At 45.0% G+C, this 12,898-nt stretch overlaps 1 protein-coding gene and 1 long non-coding RNA gene across 2 annotated transcripts in view; one reads left to right on the top strand and one right to left on the bottom strand.

Annotated features, from left to right (window-relative positions):
* LOC138663520 (zinc finger protein 721-like) overlaps window positions 1–12,898 on the top strand; it is a 90,112-nt gene that overhangs the window by 63,132 nt on the left and 14,082 nt on the right. The window lies entirely within an intron of this gene.
* The window catches only part of LOC138663521 (uncharacterized), a 67,781-nt gene that overhangs the window by 54,435 nt on the left and 448 nt on the right, over window positions 1–12,898 (bottom strand). The gene's annotated exons all lie outside the window — the stretch shown is intronic.

Here is a 12,898-nt window from a genome sequence, read left to right as displayed (position 1 = left end):
TCTTTTGTCGTGCCAGTCGCAGAATAGCATCTCTGTCCTTGCAGTTAAGGATGCGTGCCAGGAACGGTCTGGGTGGGGCTCCAGGAGGAAGAGATCTTGTAGGGACTCTATGGGCTCTTTCCACCGAGAACATTGGGGAGAATGTGTCTCCTAAAGAGGATTTGAGCCAATCTTCCAGGAATTTTTCAGGTTGTTGGCCTTCTGAGCGCTCCGGCAGACCAATAATGCGAATATTGTTTCGGCGCAGTCTGTTTTCCAAATCGTCTGCCTTTCGTTTCCAGGCGTTTATGGAACCAGCAACTTTCGCTAGTTTTGCCTCCATAGGTTTGATAGTGTCCTCCACCTGAGACACCCTTGTTTCAACTTCTGTTATACGTCCCTTCATGGTCTGCATGTCTTGCCTTAGGCACCCCACTTCCGTGTGTACATCCTCTATTTTTTCAGAAAGAGACGTCCTATTTAGAGATATAGCTTGCATTAATTGTTCAGATGCTTGCTTAAGAGTCAAATCATCTTGCTCGCTCTCATCAACACTATCAGAGAGACGGATTTTCCCCCGCTGAGCTTGTGAGGAACTATTTCTAAGAGATCTTGCACCATCTGAAGTGTCACTCCTAGCGAATTCTTTTAGCCTGTCAGCTGCAGTTGTATTCTTTGGACGGTGCATGGTTAGTAATTGTGTGGCACAACAAGGTGGTTAAGTTAGGTCTGTAGGATTATTATACGGTCACACCAAGGCTGTGTATGATGTATATCCTGGCTGGACACCTCTATAGTCAGGAGGTACACTGGTATATAATCAGGGGGCACAGGCTGCCAATATGGCGGGGACCCCTGTTACAGGGAAAGTTCTTTGCAGCGACGGCAGCAGAGGGGAGGCCCAATAGAAGTGCAGCCGGCTGGGTTGTAATTAATAGGGGAGCATGGGGCTCAATCTTCCAGAGCACTCACCACGATTCCCCGTAATGTGTGTAGAGTAGAATAAGCGCTCACCTCCCAGTCACGCTGCGGTGATGATGAGCCGCACCGCGCCTCCTACTGCAGGAGCGCGCGCTTCAGTAATGGCTGCCGCCCACACAGCCGCCGCCAACGCAAGTCTCTCTGTCCCTCCGTCGGGCCCGGGTCCCGCAGCTCTCACCCGCAGGTGCCAGGTACCGTCCGGGGACCAAGGGGGGCTCCAGCCACAGCCACAGACAGCCTCGCGCCGTCTGCCAGCAGAGCGTCCTCCTGAGAAGATGGCCGCCGTCACACGTGGAGCTCACCGCTCCGTTAGGTATGTTCTCTCCTCCGGCTCCCTCCAGTCACCGCTGTGGTCCCTTCCAGGGGTCGGCAGCCTCCAGGTATCCAGGAGCCCCAGCAAAAGCAAATTGTGTGCTTAAAAGGGGGTCTTATATGCAGGATATACAGTTAGGGCCAGAAATATTTGGACAGTGACACAATTTTCGCGAGTTGGGCTCTGCATGCCACCACATTGGATTTGAAATGAAACCTCTACAACAGAATTCAAGTGCAGATTGTAACGTTTAATTTGAAGGGTTGAACAAAAATATCTGATAGAAAATGTAGGAATTGTACACATTTCTTTACAAACTCCACATTTTAGGAGGTCAAAAGTAATTGGACAAATAAACATAACCCAAACAAAATATTTTTATTTTCAATATTTTGTTGCAAATCCTTTGGAGGCAATCACTGCCTTAAGTGTGGAACCCATGGACATCACCAAACGCTGGGTTTCCTCCTTAATGCTTTGCCAGGCCTTTACAGCCGCAGCCTTCAGGTCTTGCTTGTTTGTGGGTCTTTAATCTTGCCTTATGCAGGCGTGTACTATGGAGGACAGATAATGAACTTCAATCCAATATTGCAGCCAGCATGCAGCCAGCGGGTAAGGAAAGGGTGAATCAAACACCCGAAAACTCCGCCCATATGACCCAAAACCAGTCCCGCCAAATTCAGGTGACAGGTTCCCTTTAAGTCTGGATTTGAGCAAGTGAAATGCATGCTCAATTGGGTTTAGATCTGGAGATTGACTTGGCCATTGCAGAATGTTCCACTTTTTGGCACTCATGAACTCCTGGGTAGCTTTGGCTGTATGCTTGGGGTCATTGTCCATCTGTACTATGAAGCGCCGTCCAATCAACTTTGCAGCATTTGGCTGAATCTGGGCTGAAAGTATATCCCGGTACACTTCAGAATTCATCCGGCTACTCTTGTCTGCTCTTATGTCATCAATAAACACAAGTGACCCAGTGCCATTGAAAGCCATGCATGCCCATGCCATCACGTTGCCTCCACCATGTTTTACAGAGGATGTGGTGTGCCTTGGATCATGTGCCGTTCCCTTTCTTCTCCAAACTTTTTTCTTCCCATCATTCTGGTACAGGTTGATCTTTGTCTCATCTGTCATTAGAATACTTTTCCAGAACTGAGCTGGCTTCTTGAGGTGTTTTTCTGCAAATTTAACTCTGGCCTGTCTATTTTTGGTATTGATGAATGGTTTGCATCTAGATGTGAACCCTTTGTATTTACTGTCATGGAGTCTTCTCTTTACTGTTGACTTAGAGACAGATACACCTACTTCACTGAGAGTGTTCTGGACTTCAGTTGATGTTGTGAACGGGTTCTTCTTCACCAAATTAAGTATGCGGCGATCATCCACCACTGTTGTCATCCGTGGACGCCCAGGCCTTTTTGAGTTCCCAAGCTCACCAGTCAATTCCTTTTTTCTCAGAATGTACCCAACTGTTGATTTTGCTACTCCAAGCATGTCTGCTATCTCTCTGATGGATTTTTTCTTTTTTTTCAGCCTCAGGATGTTCTGCTTCACCTCAATTGAGAGTTCCTTTGACCGCATGTTGTCTGCTCACAGCAACAGCTTCCAAATGCAAAACCACACACCTGGAATCCACCCCTGACCTTTTAACTACTTCATTGATTACAGGTTAACGAGGGAGACGCCTTCAGAGTTAATTGCAGCCCGTAGAGTCCATTGTCCAATTACTTTTGGTCCCTTGAAAAAGAGGACGCTATGCATTACAGAGCTATGATTCCTAAACCCTTTCTCCGATTTGGATGTGGAAACTATCATATTGCAGCTGGGAGTGTGCACTTTCAGCCCATATTATATATATAATTGTATTTCTGAACATGTTTTTGTAAACAGCTAAAATAACAAAACTTGTGTCACTGTCCAAATATTTCTGGCCCTAACTGTATGCAGGATTCTAGGAGCTCTCTCAATATGCGTCCTTCCTCGCTCACTCCATAGCCACGCCCCCCACAACCTAAATTTTTGTTATCTGTGTCCTTGATCTGCTCATTGTCATCATTTTCTGTTATGGCGTTTGTTGATTCAGGCGCCGCCTTGAACTTAATGGACTTTGAGTTTGCCAGGCGTTGTGGTAAATTCCTTTAAGGGGCATTGATGCTACACCTTTGGCTAAAAATAAGCCCCAGTTTTGGACACAGGTGACCATGCGCATGGCGCCAGCCCATCAGGAAGATTGTCGATTTCTGGTGTTGCATAATTTGTATGATGCTGTCGTGCTGGGTTTTCTGTGGTTGCAGGTACATAATCCTGTGTTGGATTGGAAGTCTATGTCTGTGACTAGTTGGGGTTGTCAGGGGGTTCATAATGACGTTCCTTTGATGTCAATCTCCTCTTCTTCCTCTTCTGAAATTCCAGAGTTTTTATCTGATTTTCAGGATGTATTTGATGAGCCCAAGTCCAGTTCCCTTCCACCGCACAGGGACTGTGATTGTGCTATTGACTTGATTCCAGGCTGTAAGTTTCCTAAGGGCCGACTTTTCAACCTGTCTGTGCCTGAACATACCGCCATGTGGAATTATGTTAAGGAGTCTTTGGAGAAGGGGCATATTCGGCCATCTTCTTCACCGTTGGGAGCGGGATTTTTTTTTTGTTGCTAAGAAGGATGTCTCCTTGAGACCCTGTATTGATTATCGCCTCTTGAATAAGATCACGGTCAAGTTTCAATACCCTTTACCTTTGCTTTCCGATTTGTTTGCTAGGATTAAGGGGGCTAGTTGGTTTACTAAGATTGACCTTCGGGGGGCATATAATCTTGTTCGTATTAAGCAGGGTGATGAGTGGAAAACTGCGTTTAATACGCCCGAAGGCCATTTTGAATACCTCGTGATGCCATTCGGGCTCACTAATGCTCCATCTGTTTTTCAGTCCTTCATGCATGATATCTTCCGGACTTATCTTGATAAATTCTTGATTGTTTATTTGGACGATATTTAGATTTTTTCCAATGATTGGGAGTCTCATGTGGAACAGGTCAGGATGGTATTTCAGATCCTTCGTGACAATGCTTTGTTTGTGAAGGGGTCTAAGTGTCTCTTTGGGGTGCAGAAGGTTTCTTTTTTGGGCTTCATTTTTTTCCCTCATCTATGGAGATGGATCCGGTTAAGGTTCAGGCCATTCATGATTGGATTAAACCCACATCCGTGAAGAGCCTTCAGAAATTTTTGGGTTTTGCAAAATTTTTATCGCCGTTTCATTGCTAACTTCTCCAGCATGGTTAAACCCTTGACCGATTTGACGAAGAAAGGCGCTGATGTGGCGAATTGGTCCTCTGCGGCTGTCTCTGCCTTTCAGGAGCTTAAACGTCGATTTACTTCTGCTCCAGTGTTGCGCCAACCGGATGTTTCTCTTCCGTTTCAAGTTGAGGTTGACGCTTCTGAGATTGGGGCAGGGGCCCTTTTGTCTCAGAGGGAGCCTGTTGGTTCCTTAATGAAACCGTGTGCCTTCTTTTCCCGTAAATTTTCGCCTGCTGAACGCAATTATGATGTCGGCAATCGGGAGTTGTTGGCTATGAAGTGGGCGTTTGAGGAGTGGCGATGTTGGCTTGAGGGAGCTAAGCACCGTATTGTGTTCCTGACCGATCATAAGAATTTGATTTACCTCGAGTCTGCTAGACGACTGAATTCTAGACAGGCTCGATGGTCCTTGTTTTTTTCCCGTTTTGATTTCGTGGACTCGTACCTTCTGGGTTCTAAGAATATTAAGGCTGATGCCCTCTCTAGGACTTTTTTGCCCGATTCTCCTGAGGTCTTGGAACCGGTCGGTATTCTGAAAGAAGGGGTGGTCCTTTCTGCCATTTCCCCTGATTTACGACGGGCTCTTCAGGAATTTCAGGCTGACAGACCTTACCGCTGTCCTGTGGGGAAATTGTTTGTTCCTGACAGATGGACTAGTAGAGTGATTTCTGAGGTTCGCTGTTCCGTGTTGGCTGGTCATCCTGGCATTTTTGGTACCAGAGATTTGGTTGGTAGGTCATTTTGGTGGCCTTCATTGTCACGTGATGTGCGTTCTTTTGTGCAGTCCTGTGGGACTTGTGCGCGGGCTAAGCCTTGTTGTTCCCGTGCTAGTGGGTTGCTTTTGACATTGCCAATCCCTGAGAGGCCCTGGACGCATATTTCGATGGATTTTATTTCTGATCTTCCGGTCTCCCAGAAGATGTCTGTTATCTGGGTTGTTTGTGACCGGTTCTCTAAGATGGTTCATTTGGTGCCCTTGCCTAAAATTGCCTTCCTCTTCAGATTTGGTTCCGTTGTTTTTTCAGCATGTGGTTCGTTTGCATGGTATTCCGGAGAATATTGTGTCCGACAGAGGTTCCCAGTTTGTTTCTAGGTTTTGGTGGGCCTTTTGTGCTAGGCTGGGCATTGATTTGTCTTTTTCTTCTGCATTTCATCCTCAGACAAATGGCCAGACCGAGCGAACTAATCAGACCTTGGAGACTTCTTTGAGATGCTTTGTGTCTGCTGATCAGGATGATTGGGTGGCCTTCTTGTCATTGGCTGAGTTTGCCCTTAATAATCGGGCTAGTTCTGCTACCTTGGTTTCGCCTTTTTGTAATTTTGGTTTTCATCCTCGTTTTTCTTCTGGGCAGGTTGAGCCTTCTGACTGTCCTGGTGTGGATTCTGTGGTGGACAGGTTGCAGCAGATTTGGGCTCATGTGGTGGACAATTTGGTGTTGTCTCAGGAGGAGGCTCAACGTTTTGCTAACCGTCGTCGGTGTGTTGGTTCCCGGCTTCGGGTTGGGGATCTGGTCTGGTTGTCTTCCCGTCATGTTCCTATGAAGGTTTCTTCCCCTAAGTTTAAGCCTTGGTTTATTGGTCCTTATAGGATTTCTGAGATTATTAATCCGGTGTCTTTTCGATTGGCGCTTCCGGTCTCTTTTACTATCCATAATGTCTTCCATAGATCTTTATTGCGGAAATATGTGGTGCCCGTTGTTCCCTCTGTTGATACTCCGGCCCCTGTGTTGATTGATGGGGAGTTGGAGTATGTGGTTGAGAAGATTTTGGATTCTCGTTTTTCGAGGCGGAGGCTTCAGTACCTTGTCAAATGGAAGGGTTATGGCCAGGAGGATAATTCTTGGGTTTTTGCCTCTGATGTCCATGCTGCTGATTTGGTCCGTGCCTTTCATCTGGCTCGTCCTGATCGGCCTGGGGGCTCTGGTGAGGGTTCGGTGACCCTTCCTCAAGGGGGGGTACTGTTGTGAATTCTGCTTTTGGGCTCCCTCCGGTGGTTGTAGGTGGTAATGCAGTTGTCCCTGGGTTGCAGTCCTGGTCAGGTGTTTCTGATTATTGCAGTTCTGACTGGGGTATTTAGGTTTGCAGGATTCATTAGTCCTTGCCAGTTGTCCATGGTTTTGGGAGGATTTGGATCTCTGTCTTGTTCCTCCTGCCTTGCTGCTAATTCAGCTAAGATAAGTGGCTGTTTTTTTGTTTCTTTGGCACACATGCTGTGTGCTTAATAATTCTGAGCTATTCATTTGTTTTTTCTTGTCCAGCTTTGATTGTGTCAGTATTTTCTCAGTCTTGTTGGATTCTCAGGAGTTGCAGATATACGTTCCATGTCTTTAGTTAGATTGTGGAATTTTGGTATTATCTGCTGTGGATATTTTTGGAAGGGTTTTAATACTGACCACTTAGTATTCTGTCCTATCCTTTCCTATTTAGCTAGAGTGGCCTCTTTTGCTAAATCCTGTTTTCTGCCTGCGTGTGTCTTTCCTCTACTACTCACAGTCAATATTCGTGGGGGGCTGCCTATCCTTTGGGGTTCTGCTCTGAGGCAAGGTAGAATTCCTATTTCCATCTATAGGGGTATTTAGTCCTCCGGCTGTGTCGAGGTGTCTAGGTTTTGTTAGGCACACCCCACGGCTACTTCTAGTTGCGGTGTTAGTTTAGGATTTGCGGTCAGTATAGTTTCCACCTACTCCAGAGAAAGTTTCATGCGGCTCCAAGGTCACCGGATCATAACAGTTCCCTCTTAAAGGGAATGTTCACGTGTTGCACTTAAGTATAATGTCTTAAGAAAGTTAAATTGTAATAATGTTGAGACTTAGGAAATGTTAATAATGTTTCTAGAGATTGAGGACAGGAAAAGTTGGAAGCCGAATTTCAACACCGTGAACCCGTAGGGGTTAGAGAGTCCTCCTGAGAACCATAGAGAGATGGTTGGTTGCGCTGATAGAAGAACAATGGCAGTAGGCCTAACAAGGAACTAGGCGGTCCTGCATTTGTGAAGTCAGAAAAATAAAGAAAAAGTTAAGTTTGCATTATAGTATTTTATAGAAAGCCTTTAGTGGGTTCAGCCTATACGCCCTTAAAGGAGAAGTTAAATTATTGTTCAGAATTTGCACTTAGTAGAATACCCGGCAGGGTACCGGAAGTTATTTATGGTCAGAGTGTTACTTAAAATATTTAACCTTGTTTTTGTTTGTAACGTTCAAGTGTCCTCACCTCCCATAAAGGGAAGCATTGTTATATTTATTTGTTCCTTGCATTTCAAAAATTTGCATGTCTTTTGCTAACATGTACTGTTGTTCTTCTTCCCAGTCCGGGAGTACTGGATTTAACCGGGGGGGAGTGCAGCGCCCCAGAGACCTGGTCGTTGCAGTAATGTCGCTCTGCCGCTAAGGGGAGTGATGGTACGTCTGATGGCACTAAAGGAGTTCACCTGACCAGGTATCACAAGCACACATTACACTTCACACTCCGGCCACTAGGGGGAGGAAAAGGTTTTATTTATTAGGCCACTCCTCACACTGGTAAAACTAGGGGTTGGATAGGAAGTTAGGCAGAAGCTGGCTGGGTTTTGCCCAGGCAACATCCCGTGGCAGAGGGTGTTGCGGGGAAGATTCAGAGGGGTCCCTGTCAGGCGTGGGAACCTGGCAGTGACTTAGCGACAAGGACAGATCGTTACAGAACCGCACCTGCACTACCTTGCGGCGGCATCTAAAGAAAGGACATGAAGCGAAGGATATTGTGGACAGTGAGAAATGAGATCAAGCACAAAGGAGAGCCAGTAGGAGTCGTGCCCCGAGAACGGCAACATCCTACTGAGGCGCGAAGCCGGTGACCGGAACACTGAGGAAAAATAAATAAGAAGGGGGCACCACGGGCTAAACAGTGGGATCACGCTGACCTACAACCAAGTATATCAAACAAAAACAAAAGAAAAAAAGCGAAGGTCATACAGATGGGGATCACCACGCATTGGATTTAGCCAAAATAGAACAATTTTTATTACACTACAATATACATGAAACAAGCAATACAGAAAACAGACAGTTTAAAAGCAATTAAAAAAGGCAACACACTTGTTCCTTAGAAACAGAGCCCATAATAAGGCCTACACCTGCGCTAAAGCAAAACAGGCTATACCCAATAGGAAAAATGCCTATAAGGACACCACTGTGCATACACTTGTAATACAATAGAATAGACCCATAGGTACGTATAGATGGACAAAATAAAGGACAATCCTATAACATAATCGCACTTGCACGGTTTTCACCACAAGATGCTGCCGTAAATACAGCCATAAATGCTAACCCTCATGTCGACATGTCCCTTGCTTTGGCATACACAGAGGCAAAAAGCCTCACTCATATCACCAGATAAGACTGCAGGTAACTAAGCCTGCACAAAGTCCCATGTGCAGCCATATAATACAATACCAATAACGTGTATGACACAGTCAAAAGCGCAGGTGAAGCGGAGACCCAACGCGTGTCGCCCCACAAAGGAGGCTTCGTCAGGGCATTTTTCCTATTGGGTATAGCCTGTTTTGCTTTAGCGCAGGTGTAGGCCTTATTATGGGCTCTGTTTCTAAGGAACAAGTGTGTTGCCTTTTTTAATTGTTTTTAAACTGTCTGTTTTCTGTATTGCTTGTTTCATGTATATTGCAGTGTAATAAAAATTGTTCTATTTTGGCTAAATCCAATGCGTGGTGATCCCCATCTGTATGACCTTCGCTTTTTTTCTTTTGTTTTTGTCGGAACACCGAGGAAGTAACTGACTTTATGCCTTACTTCAAATACCGCAGGGCAGTTAATTATAGGTTGGCTGTCTACCATACATCACCTAAGCAGACATAGGGGGCAAGCGTGGAGAGGGGCGTCTCTAGGGTCCCAGAATAGCTCCGAGCCTTCCCGTCAAACGGATGCGTCCTATCCAGATAAACTTGGGGGACGGAGAGAAAGAACTAGAAAGAACGAGAACAGAAGTTGTGAGGGCTTTCCCGAATGCTCAGCAGGGAAGAACTACAACACACAGGCGCTAGTGGTAGGCAACGATTTCCACCTGCAAAGGGAACTCTGGATGTGCCTTCGGACCGGCCGGTCTCAGCCAGCCCAGTTGACAGTGCTCTGGATTGAGGATCCCGAAGCCTTCAGTAAAAAGGTAAAGAGACTGCAACCCTGTGTCCTCGTTATCACCATCGCCACCTACACTACCGGGAAGCCCTGGGGACATACTTCACCTGTGGAAAGGTATACCATCTAGCTGCCATAACACCACCCCAGTGGACCCCGGGCAGCGTCGGTCACCTTGACCGAATACCACAGGTGGCGTCACGAAATCTTAGCCGACTTTCATCATCCCTTTTATTGGACGCCCCTTAGCAGGGTCACGGACCAGGTCCAGCCACCGTGACAACCCCAGAACTGAGACAGAGCGGACCGGTACCGAGTAACCCGCGGCCCTGTGTCTGGGGGCGCTCCAGGAGCACAAGAATCTGATTAACTGAAAACTACAAATACAGATTAAACAATAACCACAAGACAGATTTCATCACCAGGTATCCATGTAATCAGTATAACGCCGCCGACCTGACAGTGTCTGTAGGTTACTGTGCACAATCCTGCTGACAGGTTCACTTTAAGACATCTCAGCTCTGCACTATTATATACAGTTCTTTTTAAATGTGTAATATTTCTTCTTGATACTCACCTGACAGAAAATATTGGCCCTTACGATACTTTAGATTGTGAAGTCACCGAGCCCCATACTCTAATTACACCAGAGAGGTTTCACCAGTAGCTGCTCATTTATTACTGATGAAGACTGTTGAGGTTGATCATTTCAGTAAATGTGTCATTGTCTATAGTCACAGTTTTTGATTACAGAAGTCAGTGTCAAAAATACTCTGATTTAACCTCTTCCCACAGCCAGTTTTGTGTTCCTAATCAGGCCCCATTTTTCATATCTGACGTGTGTCACGTTATGTAGTGTCAACTTTAGAATTGATCACAAAGGATAATAGAAAACAAATGGATCTTACAAATTATTTTCCAACTTTGTACAATACCCTGCATACAATTGTACTGTCTGGGCACATGGCAGTGTTCAGGAGGGAAGGAGCGCTATTTGAATGTACATAGATCTAGCTAGACTAGATTGCAGACACAATGTATTGGGTCACCTGGCAGCTCAAAAGATATGCACCATGAACATGCTTGGCACTATCTTCTCTGCTTTCCATATCTCAAGGATTGCCTTGCTCATCGCCATTTAACACCCTTGCATGTATCTGGACTTACACTGGGACCCTTAGGCTTGCACTATGGTGTTACCTGCTATTCTGTGGTATTAGATGTCAAGAAGAATAGTCAGGTAGCTGGGTCAGAACCAGAAGGACAGAATCAGAAGACATAACAGTAGTCAGTAAACGGGCCACGTTCACAACAGGAAGCAAATACACATGCCACAAGGTTGAGCTCAGAGGACTGAACCAGAGGAGAACAATGCTGTTTCTGGCAGATTCCAGCCATGTGCTTTGAGCTTTAGTAGGGTGTGGTACTTTCCAATTGGCTGAAGTAGGGAGCAGATTACTCCACCTGGACAGCAGGAACAGATCCCAGAGAAGATTCGACACACCATATGCAGAAGCCCTAACTAGGGTTGATCGAATAGCTTCAGATAAGTGCTTAGTATAGCTATAGTGCTTCCCGAATAGCTGCCTTGGTAACCTGGATACCTGTAGCGCTACTGATAATGAGCTGTTTGGCGTTGCTGCTGCATGTGTCGTGGCTGTTTGACAGTCACAACACTTGCATGGATAGCCGAAAAATGGGCACGGGCTCTGCATGTTTGAGTTGAGTGTCACACAGCAACACAACACAGGCAGCTGCAGCGATGAACAGATGATTATCGGGAGCGCTCCATGTAACAAGGTTCCTGAGGCAACTATTCGGTAAGCGCTATAGCTATTAGGATAAGGAGTTATGCAAAGCTATTCGATCAACCCTAACCCTAATATAACTAAATGACAGAAAACCAGAATAGTCGAAATCCCCATAAAGTGATTCCATTTTATAAATTTAATTCACTGAGGGTTATAATCTATACACATGTGGTCAAAATTGTTGGTACCCCTCATTTAATGACAGAAAAACACACAATGGTCACAGAAATAACTTGACTCTAACAATAATGACAGAAAAAAAGACTGGCACATCCAAACTAGTGTGAATAGGTGCATACCAGGAGCAGCTACCTCCATACACAATATACAAAAAAGGTGGCACTCTATCGTGCAAAAGCATTGTCTAATATGAAATATATGAAATATGAATAGCAAAATGGCTTTTGAACATTAGGAAAATATTTGAGAGAAGCTTTGCACAGAAATTGATCAAATAGTGTGAGCCCATCAACCATCGTCAAGGTGGTCTCATAAAAAAACTGATGGTTCCCTGACCTCCCTGTCCAAATGTGAACACTTACCGAAGGCCAATGTCTGTATGTCTGGGTGTATGGAGGTAGCTGCTCCTGGTATGCACCTATTCACACTAGTTTGGATGTGCCAGTCTTTTTTTCTGTCATTTCTATGTTAGCTTATTGACTGAGCACTCCTCCCGTCACCATGTGGTTTTTAATTACATCTAATCACACTTGGTTCCGGCCAACTCATATGTAGGCTTTTGCTGACAGAGGTGTCCACATTCACCCAGACATACAGACATTGGCCTTCGGTAAGTGTTCACATTGGGACAGGGAGGTCAGGCACCTATCAGTTTTTTTATGAGACCACCTTGACGATGGTTGATGGGCTCACACTATTTGATCAATTTCTGTGCAAAGCGTCTCTCAAATATTTTCCTAATGTTCAAAAGCCATTTTGCTATTCATATTTCATATATTTCATATTAGACAATGCTTATGCACGATAGAGTGCAACCTTTTTTGTATATTGACTCTAACAATAGTAACAATAAATAAAAAAAGATTGTAGACGCCTGTGATGCTAATTAGTGGACACACCTTGATTTAACATGTCCCTTTTGTCACATATTCAGGGGTATCATCATCTCTGTCCATGTCTATTTCATAAGTTTTGTTTTTTTATTTTCTGTGGAAGCATGGTTGAAAACCAATGTCTGATATTCATTTGTTCATTTTCATAGATTATTTATTATTACTTTTGTCAGATTCAAGTTATTTTTGTGACTGTTGTGGGATTTTCTGTCATTAAACGAGGGGTAACAACAGTTTTGAACACGTGTGTAGTCTCTTTTTCCCATTTACAAATGATGGACCTGAGTGAGGGCTTGTTTTTTGTGAGATGAGAATTGATATTTTC

The sequence above is a fragment of the Ranitomeya imitator genome, chromosome 2 (genome assembly GCF_032444005.1).
Source record: "Ranitomeya imitator isolate aRanImi1 chromosome 2, aRanImi1.pri, whole genome shotgun sequence".
Taxonomy (NCBI): domain Eukaryota; kingdom Metazoa; phylum Chordata; class Amphibia; order Anura; family Dendrobatidae; genus Ranitomeya; species Ranitomeya imitator.
The sequence above is the reverse complement of the archived record's forward strand: the minus strand, read 5'-3'. Positions and strand labels throughout refer to the sequence as shown.